The 14,834-nt window shown below is 47.3% G+C and overlaps 1 protein-coding gene across 4 annotated transcripts in view; it reads right to left on the bottom strand.

Moving 5' to 3' along the window:
• The window catches only part of LAMA5 (laminin subunit alpha 5), a 194,416-nt gene that overhangs the window by 139,642 nt on the left and 39,940 nt on the right, over positions 1–14,834 (bottom strand). The window lies entirely within an intron of this gene.

The following is a 14,834-nucleotide window of genomic DNA, read 5'->3' as shown; positions in this document are numbered from 1 at the left end:
AGCAGGGCAGTCTCTGAATGCAGAGGCTGCTGGCTCTCAAAGCGGCACAAATACGGCACCACTTGCAGTGATCAGGCATGAGCATCAAGCCATGGGATGCCCCCCTACCTGCAAGATCTTGTCACTGGAGCTGCACATTGGACAGCTGCAGCCAGCAGGGAAGACAGAGAGCATGAAGCCACCAATCAGAGCATGGCTGGTGCTGCCTCAGCAGTTGCTAGGTAGAAAAGGGCACAGGAAAATGGAGGCTGGCGTGTCTGCTGCAGCCGCAGCCACTCTTGCCACCAAATTTGATGGCAGAAACGTAAAAACCACACAGAAACATTGTAATGGGTCATACCTGACAACAAATCATGGCGCGGAAACCTTACAACAGACTGTTGTTTCTTCATGTGGTTTTATGGAAAGCAAACATGCTGAGCTTCACCATGGATGCTGAATTCACACATAACAACAAGCTCCACCTGCACAGTTTCCAGCATGGCTTGTTGTGATGTGTGAACACTGCCACTAAGTCACTGTGGCTCCGTGGGTCATGCACACTAGTTACACACTGCCCAGAACTGCCAGCAAATTAGCAAAACTGGAAATAAATCTGAAAATAAATTCCATTTTATTTCAGTATTCTCCACAGAAGAAACCTGCACAGAAGTCAGCAGGTTACAGCCAGTTACTACACTAAGGAGATGAGAGCTCATTTCCCAGGTTAAGTTTCCTCTTTCAGGATGTGAAGCTTGTCTTGACAAATTAAGTTAAAGCTAAACTGAAGTGCACAGAAGACAGATGGTTCCTTTCCTTTGAAGAAATGGATACGAGACATCACAAGACAGATTAGCAGAATGGGAATGAGGAGGCAAAAGAGGTTTATGGAGGAAACCTTGTGACTAATGGAAAATTTTAGTGGAAAAATGCAGAGGGATTGACTTAGATGCACCGAAGCTTAGAAAGAAAAAACAAGCCTTCTCTTGGCTCACTGGGCCCAACTGCTGTCATTGTATGGGGCCTTATATTTAAACCACATCTGATGCTTGCTCTCTCCCATATTCCCTTAAAAATCTAAAGCAACTGCCCCAACAGGGAAACCTCTCCATGTGCTAGACTATAACTCTCATCATCTCCAAACAACATGGCCGATTATCAGGAATGCTGGAAGTTGTAATTCAAAACATCTGGAGGGTAACAAGCTGGGGAAGAATGTCCAAAGGAAGGAGGACTGGCTGGGTCACCCCTCAGCAGTACTTATCAGAAAACGTTTTCCAACGTCCCATCTAGATTCTACTGTGTTCTAATTTGATCTTCCATGTGCCCCACGAAATCACCACGAAGAACAGAAACAGAAGCCAACTGCAAAAGCATGAATGTTCTCCTGAGCAAGCCTCAATTGTTTCAATAGGGATTGCATGAATCCAATGCATTACGCCCATAGCTTCAGTGAGAATTTCCCGTTTTCTCGGCAGCAAAAATGCAAAACACACTTCATTCTTAAAGTAAGAACTATAGAATACCCCCATTCATACAGCCTCTTGCCCTTCTCTTTGCCAAGTCAGCCAGGGCTTAGCGCTCCCCAGGACGTATTTTCTGAGCCATAAAGATGCTTCTGAGATTTCCCCACATCTGTCTGCTGAACTGCAGGTTGCATCAAGGTGACATCCTCCCCCTTGGGATTATGTGCCTAGGAAAGAAGGGAATGGGATGATATACAGGGCCTCACTGTTCTGAGGAGGGAGGAATGGAGGAGGGGAGGGAGGGAAATGGGGGGGGGAGATGATGTCTTCATTTTTCAGCATGTAATGTAGCCCCCTTCTGAAAGCACAGTTTGCAAATCACTGCCAAAGGGCCAGTTCTTCAGCCAGTGGTCTCCCAGAATTTGGGTCCTTCCTGTTGTTTTGGCCCAGGCCAGCATGGCCAGGGATGATGGGAGATATAATCCAAGCCTCTAAAGTAACCTGGGCCCTGGAACCATGAACATGTCTACTTTGCAACTTTCTTAGAACACTTTAACTATAAAGGTACCTGGTATTCTAACTGCAGTCTGAGCTGGGACTAACAAAGCAACACGCAAGGGGAAACTTTTTGTGAATAGAATCACACTGCTGATTTGCAGAGAGCACACTCCTGTACAGTGTGTGGAGATTTAGAGAGGAAGCCGGTGTTATCAGGGACAACTGGACTTTCCTTGAACTTCGAAAGCCGGCAGCTTGTACTCTTCAGAAAACAGGGACTAACGCCACCATGATGACTCCCAGAACTTGAAAGTAACCCCTGTTACATTCCTTTATCTGCACAAGCTTCCTGTCTCTCTAAGGACTGCCACTCAAGCATTTACATGTTTCCTGGGGGGTGGGGGGGGGAGCGGAGGTGGAATAAGATAGAGGGCTTGCAGCTTGTTCATACGAAGGTGAGGGCAGGTTCTCCTGAACTCTTAGAAAGAAAAGCTTTGTTGTGAAGACTTTCCACCCTGGAAGACTCAAATGAACAATTCCTTCGTGCAGCCTTTCCCCTGATTCATGGTGACTGCAACTCCCAGTATAGTCAGAGCTCTCTCCCCATGCCTAAGAGGGAATGAAGGCCCCAGACAGTCTTCTACTGTGGCAGGTAACATCCCACAATAAGAAGTGCCATACAGTCAATTCCAGCAATTATTATGCCCACAGGGTAGATATGCTGAAGGCAAACCAAGTATGTGTGGCCAGGTTGGAAGGACCGAGGACACCTTGTACTTGCCAAAATGTCAAAAGTGTCCAAGAATGCAAAGGAAATGTTATTTCCTTACTCCCTTTCTACCCAGCCTTTCCTCTACGGAGCTCAAGGAGAAAATTTTATCCCCAGATCAACCTTGTCTGGTGAAGTGGGCAGAGACAGTATCTGGAGCACAGCTACCTGGAGGGCTTCCTGGTTGAAAGAGGATTTGAGCCTAGACAGATCTCCCCAGTCTTAGTCTATCACTCCAGCACAGACTTCCCCAGCTGGATGCCTTCCAGGCAGTTTGGACTTAAACTTCTGCCAGCCGGGGCAGCCAACAGTTAGGAATGCTGGACATCTGAGAGAAGGGGACCAGCTCTGAAAAGACTGCTCTAACCAGTATACCACACAGCACACATCCTTACACCCACAGTGTGGCAGCAGGGATGGGGCTCACCCCCCCTTTCGCTGCAGGAGGGGGGAAAGCAGATGTTGAGAGTGCATGCCCCCAGGGACCAATTCTCCCACACCAGCAACAAGAAGTAAGAACCCTGTCAGGTAACGGAGGCTGAAATGAGGGCAACTGGCCACAGGCACCCAGAGAACCTGCCAGGACTGAGTGGGGCTTTGCCTCTGGGCCTCCCCAGTCCCTGCCTGGTGCTATGACTGCTACACACTCGAAAGACCGTTTGGTCATATGCTATAAAACGGACTGACTGCTGCACCAAACTTAAACATGTCAAATGAGCATGCTCACGCCAAATTAAATGAAGTGTCTAGTTATGCATAACAGCTTTGAACACAGAAACTGGGGGCGTGGCGCTACAAAGTACAAATTCTATTTTTAGTTGTTTTAAGCATAGGAAAATAGTGATTCCTTGGCTTCTCTATCACACCAATTACTGAAGCCCCATCATAAAACTTGGACAATTTCTTGTCTCTATATTAAAATCAAATGGTAATATATGTAAATAAATAAGATGACTTGTTGGCTATCAGTTCAACAGCCCCATCACATCAGGGGATCATGCCATGGAGTCTTGCAAGCTCATGCCTGAGGCTCATACGCTCTTTCTTCCTTTTATGCATTCTGGTTTTCTCTCTCACTTCCTGGTTTTCACTGATACTTATTTTGCAATGTCACCCAAGCAAACAAAATTTGCCTCCAACCAGAACTCAGGCCCAGTGTCAGCTGTTGCCAGTCAGTTCCCATGAGCCCAGTGGTTCAGAATAGCCCCTCTGTGCCCTTTCTGTAGCTGCCAACATCTTCCTCAACCACCCAACTGGGCTGCCATGGCTGGGGATTCAGATCCTGACGTGCAACATTTTTAAACGAGTTCCTTTGAGTAGCAACGATCTGAACTAATTACACTGCCCTGTGCCCTCACTAGCCGTGTTCCTCTCCAAGGCAGTGCCTGGTCCATTCAGATCATTACCACTCAAAAGGGGGGGGGGGGGTGTGCGTGCATTAAAATGAGGCACATGAGCAAGGCCAGCTAGGAGAGCAGGAAGGATGTTGGCACCTGCCAAAGAGCCTCTCTTGCAACCACGGGGCCTTTGGCTGTTGCCTTCCTTTACCACCGACTGGCCGTGCCTGAAGTTCTGTTTTGGAGGCAAAATCCGGTTTACAGGCACCACAGTGTGCCTGATCCAGGTTTGAGCAGTGCACCCAGCCTGTAGCTTGTTGGCCTGGGCACAGCCGGGGTCCTGAGGCACCTCCACTCCCTTCTCTCCTTCTGCTGGTACCCCCAGACACTGCAAGAGCACTGAGGGATGCACCTGTGCCCCATTCTCTTGGGCCTCCTCCTCTCCCATCTACCACACGGATTATCCTACGAGAAAACTGACACTGAAGGCAGTGGGGCTACATTCTCCTGGGACGACTCCTGGACAGACTGGAGAACACACCTCCGGCTGCCGTGAGGATCGCCCTGTGGAGTGTTTGGAGTGGTGGGCCAGGGGTTCACATGCCCCTGGACCTACTCCCTGGTAGACCCAGGACAAAACGCCTTATTTCCCACCCTTGCTCAGCGCAACGTTCTTGGACGCCTCGCCTAGAGAGTGCAGGGGAGGGGAGACAGCTCCAACTCACCGCTGGAACAGCTCCTCTTCCCCTCCAGCCCCTCCTGTCGGTTCAGGCCAGCAGGCTCCTCCCTCCTCCCATCATGCCCAAAACGGCAGGCAAGAGCACAGCTCAATCACCACTCGTTGTGCCGCGGTGCTGCTCCTGGAAGTCAGCACTGCACACACGGAGGTGGCTCGTACGAGTGCCCCCTCTGGCTCATGAGGAGGCCTCCTGAATGGGTGTGACCACTGACTGCAGCACCAATCTCCTGTGTGCTGCCTCCTCCAGCCCCAGGCAGCAGGGGCAAGAGAAGCCAGTGCAGCCCTTGGGCAGCTATCACTGGCTCATCCAGGACCATCTGGCTAGAGGCTCAGCCCTTTCTACTGCTCGTCCCGGGCCTGCTTGTCATCCAGGTGTAGACAAGGGAAGACCACAAAACCCCACAACACGCCATGGCGGTTGGGGTGGCTTTATGGCCATGAGGAAGTCGCCCCACTGGCAGGGGGACTGGGTTTGCACCACATGCTAAGCCACAGTTGCTTTGCAGGCACCATGGCTGAGCGTGTCATGTGAATGCAATCAGTGCTTGGCAAAATGAGGTCACAGCAGAAACCAAGGTGAGATAGGGAAAAATGAGAGACCCCAAGAGGAAGGAGCATGCAAGATTCAAGGCTTGGCTCAGACATTCCAACCACGATATTTGAACTGAGCCACAGAAAACCAGACATAATGAAAGTCCAGACATGCCCGAGCTGAGACCCTAGAACTCAGGTGGTTTAATCTTTCCATAAGTGATGCCTCTTATTAATATTCAGTTCTGTGCAGATCAAGTTACAGAGGTGAACAAGATTCCCTGGGGTCTTAAGAGTTTATCCACCAGGCAGTGAATCCATCAAGAATGAATCACAGCCAATGATTCAGTATCCAGCTATTAGCCCGTCTCTAGAGAGCCCAGGTAGGACAAAAGGAGATTTCATGTGCAACACCACAGATTCCACTGCAGAATGTCATCTATAAATTTCCAGTATATTGAACAGTGTTGGGAGATAAACTATTAAATGCTTTGTTTCAAACATTCTGTACTATAAGGGTCTTCATATGCATTCATTCCTGCATCTCTTCTCTTAAGATTCTTTATGTCAGAAAGAAGGCTAGTTTGAGGGCAGAGACTGGGAATAAATTACTTCTTAGGGCACTGAGCCAAACACAACTTGCTAAAGAAAACCCTGAGGTCTGTTCTGGATATAAGCTTTCCTTCAGACCAAATTAACAGCCCCCATTAGAAGTTTAAAATTTCCACTAAAGGGTTACTGTGCTCCGCAACTGTTTACTCATTACTGAAAGAAGTACACTTGAAAACCAGAACAGGTGAGGCTGAAATCTTTGACAATGCTCAGTGCTAAGGGAAGCCAGTAGCTAACAAGCTATGAACTTCAAAAGGCTTCGATCTGGGAACTAAGAAATCAGAATGCACTAAGGTCCACCCGCCACTCCACCAAAGGAAGCAATTCCAATGTTACCAAAGGCCGCTGAACAGTTTTTGCACGACATGTTTGGATTTGTTTTGTTTTTATTAGGATTCCAAATGCCAAAGGATCATCCAGGAAGGCTTTATAAGGAAAATCCAATTCCCTCTATGCTCCACATAAAAATATTCACAAGTCACAGGCGTAGCCCGTTAGGTCATGTAAATATCATTTTGTTAGCTGAGCCGCTTTCTTTAAAATACATAAAAATAAAGAAATAGCTAAGAAAAATAACTATGGCCTTTTCTAAATATTATAATTTTGCATTTGATTGTAAGGCACTGGCTGAGCATTCTGGCAATCACAGGACTCTTTTCTGCCTACACATGCATAAGATTTGACTCTAAGGGTCCCAATGGACTAAAGCAGCGAACATATAATGCGTTACAAGATTACCATTTGCACTATATAATCATTAGACAATAGAAAGTGCAAGCAACCACTTTCTTTGAAGAGACACAACATAGAGAAAGGCTGTTGTCATGGAGTTGGCAAGGTGTTTCCCCACCACCATGCTGAGGCATGCAAAGACAGTGAAATGAAACATCTCTCCTCAGAGGGAAGGGCCAGAATGCTAACAATTTGGCTAGACCCTTAGAACATTCCTGAGTTGACTTTGTTAAGACAAAGAACTCATAGAGAAGACCACACAGAAGCCCTGAAGAAGAAATATTCCTGGAACAATTTTCTTCAAGCAATTTATGCATACACATATTTATACATGCACGTGTTGATAAGGTTATCAATGGCTACTGGTCGTCATGGTTATGTATTACTGCCAGGACCAGGGGGGATATGCCTGTCAGGACCAGTTGCTGGAAATGTGAAGGGGGAGGGTATTTTGCGCATGTCCCACTTCTGGGCTTCACATTGTGGCACTGTGGGAAAAGAATGTCCGACTCAAAAATCCTCTGGCCTGATCCAGGCACAGCTCTTCTTGCGCCAGCCTCCTCCAGCTTGGTGCTCTTCGGTTGTCTCAGGAGGCAGCTTCCAGTATTGGTAACCACTGCAGATGCTGACTGGGACTACTGGATCTGCTTGGAGGACACCAAGTTCAGACACAGAACATGGACTTCTTCTCTGGGGATAGCAAGCAGCTCACCTCCACACACAGTGTGCTCCAATTCTGTGAGTCACTGGATCATTTCTGCCTTAAAAAAGAAAACCAAGAGTCCCCAAATGCTAAACTCGGCGCCTGATGCTGATTTTTGCACTTACGTGCCGGTGTCATCACAAAATCATGTAATGCCGTACAGGCAGCTCTGGTTTGGACTTGCAAATTCTCTTGCAGGAATGTACAATAAACACCTCTCCAACCCATGAACCGCCTGTGCGACATCACATTACTTTGAGGGAGATAAAACGTAATATAGGCACACTTCTCTGTATTTATCCTTAAAAGCAATAACTTAGGGTATTTTTGGCAATTTGACCTGATAAACTAAGTATGGATCTCATGACCATAATGAAAACCATATTTCTGTTAATTAACAGCTGGACGCTGAGAACCCGGTCAAAGTAAACTCCTCAAAGTAAACTATTCAAACATCTGGAAAAGGATGGAGGAGAGACAAGACAAGAAATTTAAATTATGGCTTGTCACAATTAGCAGGTTAGGGCCACTGAGATCACAAGAGTAGTATATTTTCCATCTGATTCTGGCAGCTCAAGATTTAGGAAGAAAGGACTGCTTTCATTTAATAAAACTGCAACTCCCACAAAGAGCATCTTCGGTTATTATTTCCAACAACTATTTAAGAAATAGGGGCTTTGCTATTATCAGCCCTACCTTTTGCTAAACAGGGGAGACATCCAGAGCTCTTCCTGCACATTCCAGCCTTCGTAGGATGGCGAGTGACCTTTCTCCTTCCATCCCTGTTCTAGCAAGAGCTCTTAACAGAACCTCCCTCTCCCACACAGGTCTTGCAGGGGCAAACTGAACTTCTGTTCCAGTCAGCAGGACTGTGTACTACACATGGAAGATCAGCCATTGACTAAATTCTCTGCAAATCAGTTTGAAGCTCATCTCAGCTCGCTCTTGTTTTGTTTTCAATCTCATTTGTGGCTCACTGAAAGAGCAGAAGTGCAAGACAGAAGCTCTGCCAGACTGACTGGTTGGTAACCCAGATCATTTCTGTTCTTTTTAGGATCCACTCCATCCGAGATGCTTTCAATAAAGACTGAGGCTGTGTCACACATCCTGACAACCAATATCACGTGATTTCCATTGTGCGTGGCAATCCTTTTCCACACACCATTTCTTCCATCTCCAGGTAGTGTCCAGGAGGAACCATGGGAAGGAGGAGGCTCCGCCACTGCCCAGCGGCTTCTTGCCCCTTCACTAGCTGTGAGAAGCAGTGTGAGGAGCTTCATTCATGCAGCAGCAGCATGGGGGGAGGTGCTGCAGCATGCAGCCACAACTGGGCCGCTGCTTCCTTCCTGCCCAAGAGGACACACCAGCTGGGCACTGCCACTTCGCAGATTCTTGCTGCCCCTGCTATGATGGCAGCAGCAATGGGGAAATCAGCTGAGCCATGCTGCTCTTTCTGCAGCACCAGCTCCTGGTGCCGAGGAAGAACTTCAGGGCAGGAGAAACAGGGGCACCTCTAGTTGTGCCAAATGGCAGCTGCCCATGATGCTTATTCATCCACCACTTGGCAGAAGCGGCGACAAAGGGGCTGCATGGTTGTGGCTTCGGCACCACGCCAAGCTGTGTTTTCCAATTTGGACAACAGAGCAAGCAATCATGGTTCCAAAAGGGCATAGAATAGACCGGTGTTTCCGTGAATCATTTCTCTCAACTAAATGTAACACTGAAATATGGCAATAAGGTTTGGCGAAAGCAACCGACCAAAAAAGGCAGAAAGCCTCGGTGGCTGGTTGTGTCATGCAGCTGCACCCTCTGATTGCTACGCTTTAGGGGCTGGAAGGTGTGGGTCTCCTTGCTCCCAGCAGCCGGCCTCCAAAGGAAACTCTAAGGGGGGCCCACATGGAGCATGATGCTACAAGGGCTGGGGCCAGTAACCCGTCTGGTCACCTTTTAGGCAGGTACCCTGCTCCACGCACACAAGTGGGAGCGGTGTTGTAGCTGTGACACAGGAAGAAGAAATAGGATGGGGAAGGGGGCCGGGAAGCTTCTGGAATGCTACCCTGCTGGGATATCAGGCAATATGGTGTGTAATGCAGAGCGGGAGGCAAGAGGCCACAGGGCTGCAGGGAGAGGAGAGGGCCAAAAAGTCTGGTTGCTCCAAGTAAAAACCCACTGCTGCCTATGCAGCGCTCTCCCAGCCCTGCCTGCCCCATTCACTCACCCCTTTCCTAGCGTGAAGTGACACCAAGACTGGATCCTGAGACCCCCTGGCTGAGGGACAGACTGTTCTGCCTCTTGCAGCCCAAGTGACGCTGGCACCTGTGCTCAGGGCTTGAGACTGGGGCTTGAGGAAAGTCACATGCCTAGTAATGTGCCCGATTCCTTTTTGCTACAGTCCCTGTGTGCCACCGTAGTTAAAGCAGCTTCTCTCTGATGTTTGCAGGGTGGGTTTGCATTCAAGAAGCTCCCTTTCTTTTGTTTCTGCCCTGCTGTTGCTGCCCATAGAAATTAAAAAAAAAGTGAGTTGTTTCCATTGCCCTAGTGGGATTCCAACTTACCATATTTTTCGCTCTATAAGACGCACCTGACCATAAGATGCACCTAGTTTTAAGAGGAGGGATCCATGGAAAGTTTCCTGATAATCACAGGCACATTCCCCCTCACTTCTCCATGGGCTGTTCATTAAAAGAAGGGCTGCCATTTGAAAACACACACCGACCTGTGATTAACAGCTCTCACCTGCACCTGAAGAAAGAGGCAGAGCAGGGCGCGCTAAGCGTGTGCTGGCCAGATGTGGTGCAGCCAAGCCGGCAGCATGCCGGTGGTGGTCTGTGGTGGTCTTCTGGGCGGCGCGGTGGCAGGTCATCCCGGGCGGTGGGGGTGAGCAGTCTGTTTCTCCATGCGGCCGGCGGGTTAAAGCCCGCAGCTCCTCCTCCTCCTCTGCACCGCTCCCCTTGAGCGGCACAGCTCTCAGCTGCGCCGGGGGGGGGGGCGGGGGGGCGGGTGGAGCAGGGCGCGCCGAGCACTTTCCGGCCAGGTGGTGCCACGTGGCGCAGGCGGGCCGGCAGCGTCCCGGGCGTCAGGCACACACACATTCGCTCTATAAACGCACAGACATTTCCCCTTACTTTTGAGAGGGGGGGGGTAGTGCGTCTTACAGAGCAAAAAATACAGTACCTCCCATGTTCCTAACCTAATGCCCTCTGAAGTGAGCTTCTGGTGGTTACTGCTGAAAATGCGTTGCTGTGGCTTTCCTTGTTTCACGTCCTGCCACTGTCCTTTACACGACTGGCCGAAGAAAAAGTTCTCCACCCCACCCGCTACAGTCCTTGAGCTCTTGTCCTGAGAAAGAAACACAGGAAATACTTGGTGGTTGGAAGGAAAGGCGAGGTACTTATTCGTCCAGGTCACAGCCTGTGCTTTGCTTCAAAAGAACATGTGGCTGCACCAGAACGCACTCGAAAAGCATGGGGACAAGGAAGGCGATGCATCCCATCCAACCCCTCACAGAGAGGTACATTTACTCGTCCAAACGGATCGCTCCTCAGAACAATGCTGAAATGGTTTTTTAAAAGTATTGGAAAAGATGGGGTGAGAGGAACCACAGACTTTAAAAGATGTTTGTACGTTCAGTATTGCAAAGCAATGGGCACCATGTTGCTACAAGCTGCTTGACTTAAATTCCCTGAGCCTGCAGAAGGCCCGTCAGACTTGTAATGCTGGCTCTCATTCCCTCTTTCGTATTGGACAGGAAACAGGAAGCTGGTCGCCAATTTTAGAGCATGAGCTACCAAACAAAAGAATCACCATCTCGTGGCAATCTGTCAAAAAACACATTCTATCTCAAAACAGTTTATAGAAGTTACTTGAGGAAAGCCAGAACCTGGGTAGCTGGTGGATAACACGGCCAAGCTAGCCCAGCCCCACCAGTTATTCCCATTCAGAATCAGCTCTTCTACAAAATTTCTTTCATCCTGATCTATATCCTCAGAGTTATTGTGAGAATAAAATACAGGCAGCCCCCAGGTTACGAGTGAGTTCCATTCCTGAGAAAACATAAATTTGTATGTAGGTTGGTTCATGTATAGCTGGCCCTCCCCATTTGTGGGGGTTAGGAATGCAGGACCCCCTTGAAAGCCTCCCCTCTCCCCAAGCTCCACAGTGCCTCCTCTTCACAGCAAGGTGATGCCAGAGAGATTCCTCTCCCTGGATGGGCAGGCGAAAAGGCCTCCCTCTCTCCCCTTTGATTTCCTCGCTTCTCTCTCCATGGGGATGACACTTTTCTGCAGTAATTTTTTTTGAAATTAATAGGCTTTATGGCAGTTTGTTTGTAATTACCAGTTGCTCGTAACTGGGACATTCATAACTTGTGGACTGTATGTATAAGGATGTATACTCTGACATGACCAAACTCCTTGAGAAAGCAGTAAAGAGCACTATTCTGCCATCTTCACTAAAGCCTTGTTTCCTTTTGAATCTGAATAACAATGTTAGTTTTCCTCTGTTTTATGTACTATTCTCAGGGAAGTCTTGTTAGCCATGACAGCCATGTAAGTTTGCCAACTATGTTAATGCTTCTTCAGTACCTGTACTGAGAACAGTACCTGTACCTGTACTGAGAACAGGTACAACATATAGAGCTGCCTTTAATGAGTCATAGAATTATAGAAGAGTAGAATTGGAAGGGGCCATGAAGGCCATCGGGTCCAACCCCCTGCTGATGCAGGACACCAAGTTACACCATCCCGCTCAGGTGGTTGTCCAAGGTCTGCAGTGTGGGAAAGCCCATCACTTCTCTAGGCAGCTCTCAGGTCACTCGTCCATCTAGCTCAGTGCTGTCTGCTCTGACTGGAAGCAGCTCTACACAGTTTCAGTCAAGGGTTTTTCCATTCCCTACCTGAAAATGCCAGGGACTGAGCCTGGGACTCAGGTTAAGCATGTGGTCTGAATCACAGCCTTCTTCAAACTAAAGAAGCAAAAAATAAAGAAGCTGCTTGGACATTTCTACAACTTTCCATGTCTAGCCTTAACCCTATTGCTCCTGAATCCACAGAAACACAAGACCAAGTCTGTCTCCTCTGGGTGACATCAAATTCAACATATGCATGTTTATGAAATAAAAGTATTTGCAACACTTCTGCAAGTGTTGTCCAAAACAAAGCAGCTGGGTTCAAACAAGACACTTTGGAGTGGAAATATAATCCTTCTGGCTTACAGAGCAGAGTACTAAACTAATTGCCAAGAACGAACACTGAAAATTGTGTCCGCTCTTGCAAAGCTGAACCACAGGAACTAGAGCAGAGCCCATCAATGCCACTGATGTACCTACATCCAGCAAAAACAGAGCTACACTGAGTCTACCTACAGACCAGTAAAAATTATCCACCCGAGCAATCCAGCATCTGTACTGAGAGCTCAGTTTTGCAACCTCTACAAATTAACCAAACTGAGCAACATTATAACAACTAAGCATCTTGTTCAGCCACACCCCTGCTTTGGAGATCACATCAACTGTTGCCTAAAATGCACATGTCTTCACAGGCATTAGGAACGGAAGCACATTTTAAATGAAAGATTTTTCAAGAAGCTGATTACTACTAATTGCACTTTTTGTACGTAGACCTAAGAATAAAGTCCTGAATACTAGCCAGGTCCATTTCTAAATGTATTACTCGGGCGCCCCCACTCATACAGGATTAATGTTTAACGAATCAATACAATTCCAATAAACACAGCAAAAGAGAACATATGAATAAATGAGAAAGAACAACATTTGTGATCTACAGATAGCAAGTAACACCCACTGATCCTGCAGAGCTGGATGCTATTATGGCAGGATATTCTAGATGAACTTCCCACAAGCTGCTGCTCTCCAGACACATTGGACTATATTTGAAATCATGCCCGGTCAACATGACTATTAGTCTTTTTGTCTGGAGGTGCTGTGAGTTGTAGACCAATACATCTGGACAGCCCCAGGATGGGAAAGGTAGTCTGGACAGAATCTTTACTATGTCAAGCAAAAGTGATTCCAAGAAATATTCGGCTTACTTTCCGCGATAACAAAATGTTACTTTAGTGGCCTTTGCAACTGATGCTTTCTTTCTTTCTAAACTATAAAACCTAATCCCTTGGAAATTTGCTCCATAAGCATCAGAGTATTTATTTATTCCTAGTCAGGTCTTTGAAATCCAAAACAGCACCTGCAAATACTGGTGACATGTTTAGAGTTTATAACTAAATCAAAACAAAATACCAACGCTTGCTACAAAATGCCAACTCTGTTATGCAAACAGAACCAATTTTCCCTATTTTTTTAATAAGTGTGCCAAACACGTTTTGAGGAAGCTATTTGCTAGAGGTGGCAATAAGTGACTCAGGTAGGAGAACAGATAATATGGAAAATATGGCAGATTTAATATTTTTCCTAAATGTGTAATATTCGATGGAGAATAGCAGAATATTTTTAGTAGGTGACAGGATGAACTTTGATCAGGGAAGGCCCCAGTTCAAAGTTTTCCTCCGCTACAAACTCCTGAGGTGGTCTTACAAACATAAAAACCTACCTCAGAGAGAGTCAGTCCCCTGGCCCATCTAGTTCAGTGTTGTCAGCACTGACTGGCAACAGCTCACCAGAGTTTCAGGCAGGAGTTCTTCCAGCCCTGTCCAGAGATGCCACTGCAGGTCGCATCAGGGGGCTTCTGCATGCAAGGCAAGGGTGCTACCACAGACCCTCCCTTGTCTAAGGGAACCAGCTCTCACAGGGCTAACACCTGACTAAACCATGGGGATGTGACGGCCATGTTCTTTTTGGCACCAGTTCAAACCTGATTTTACTTCCCTGGATTTTAAGCTGGTTGATCAGAGGTGCCTATTTTATGCATATCCTGCCTATTGCTACTACAATTATTATTATTATTATTATTAATATTATTATTATTATTATTATATTGGATTAAGATTTTATTGCATGAAATGAAGAGCAATATACGAACTAAGCATGTCCGGCCCATTGTGATCCCATGGACAACACTCCTCCAGGCCTTCCTGTCCTCCACCATCCCCCAGAGACCACCTAAGCTCACACCCACTGCTTCCATGACTCCATCCAGCCACCTCATCCTCTGCCGTTCCCTTCTTCTTTTGCCCTCAGTTGTTCCCAGCATTAGACTCGCAGGAGTCTCCTCCAGGGCCGCAATGCAAAGGCCTCAATTCTTTGGCGCTCAGCCTTCCTTATGGTCCAGCTTTCACAGCCATACATTGCCATGCACAAGTACATGCTACATCTAAATTATTAAAGATCAAGGATTCCAACACAAAATTAAGCAGTCAACAGAGTCAATTAAAGACCAACTACAGTATTTTACCTGTGAAGATCAACAAATAACACGGTGACCTGCTATTGTTGCAGTACTGAGAATGAGAAACCTTTGAATATCTCCTGAAAATCACATGGAAACCTCAAGAGGAA

The sequence above is a fragment of the Varanus komodoensis genome, unplaced genomic scaffold (assembly GCF_004798865.1).
Source record: "Varanus komodoensis strain SLA01 unplaced genomic scaffold, ASM479886v1 scaffold8, whole genome shotgun sequence".
NCBI lineage: Eukaryota > Metazoa > Chordata > Lepidosauria > Squamata > Varanidae > Varanus > Varanus komodoensis.
Note: the sequence above shows the minus strand (reverse complement) of the source record. Positions and strands in the feature narration are given on the sequence as shown.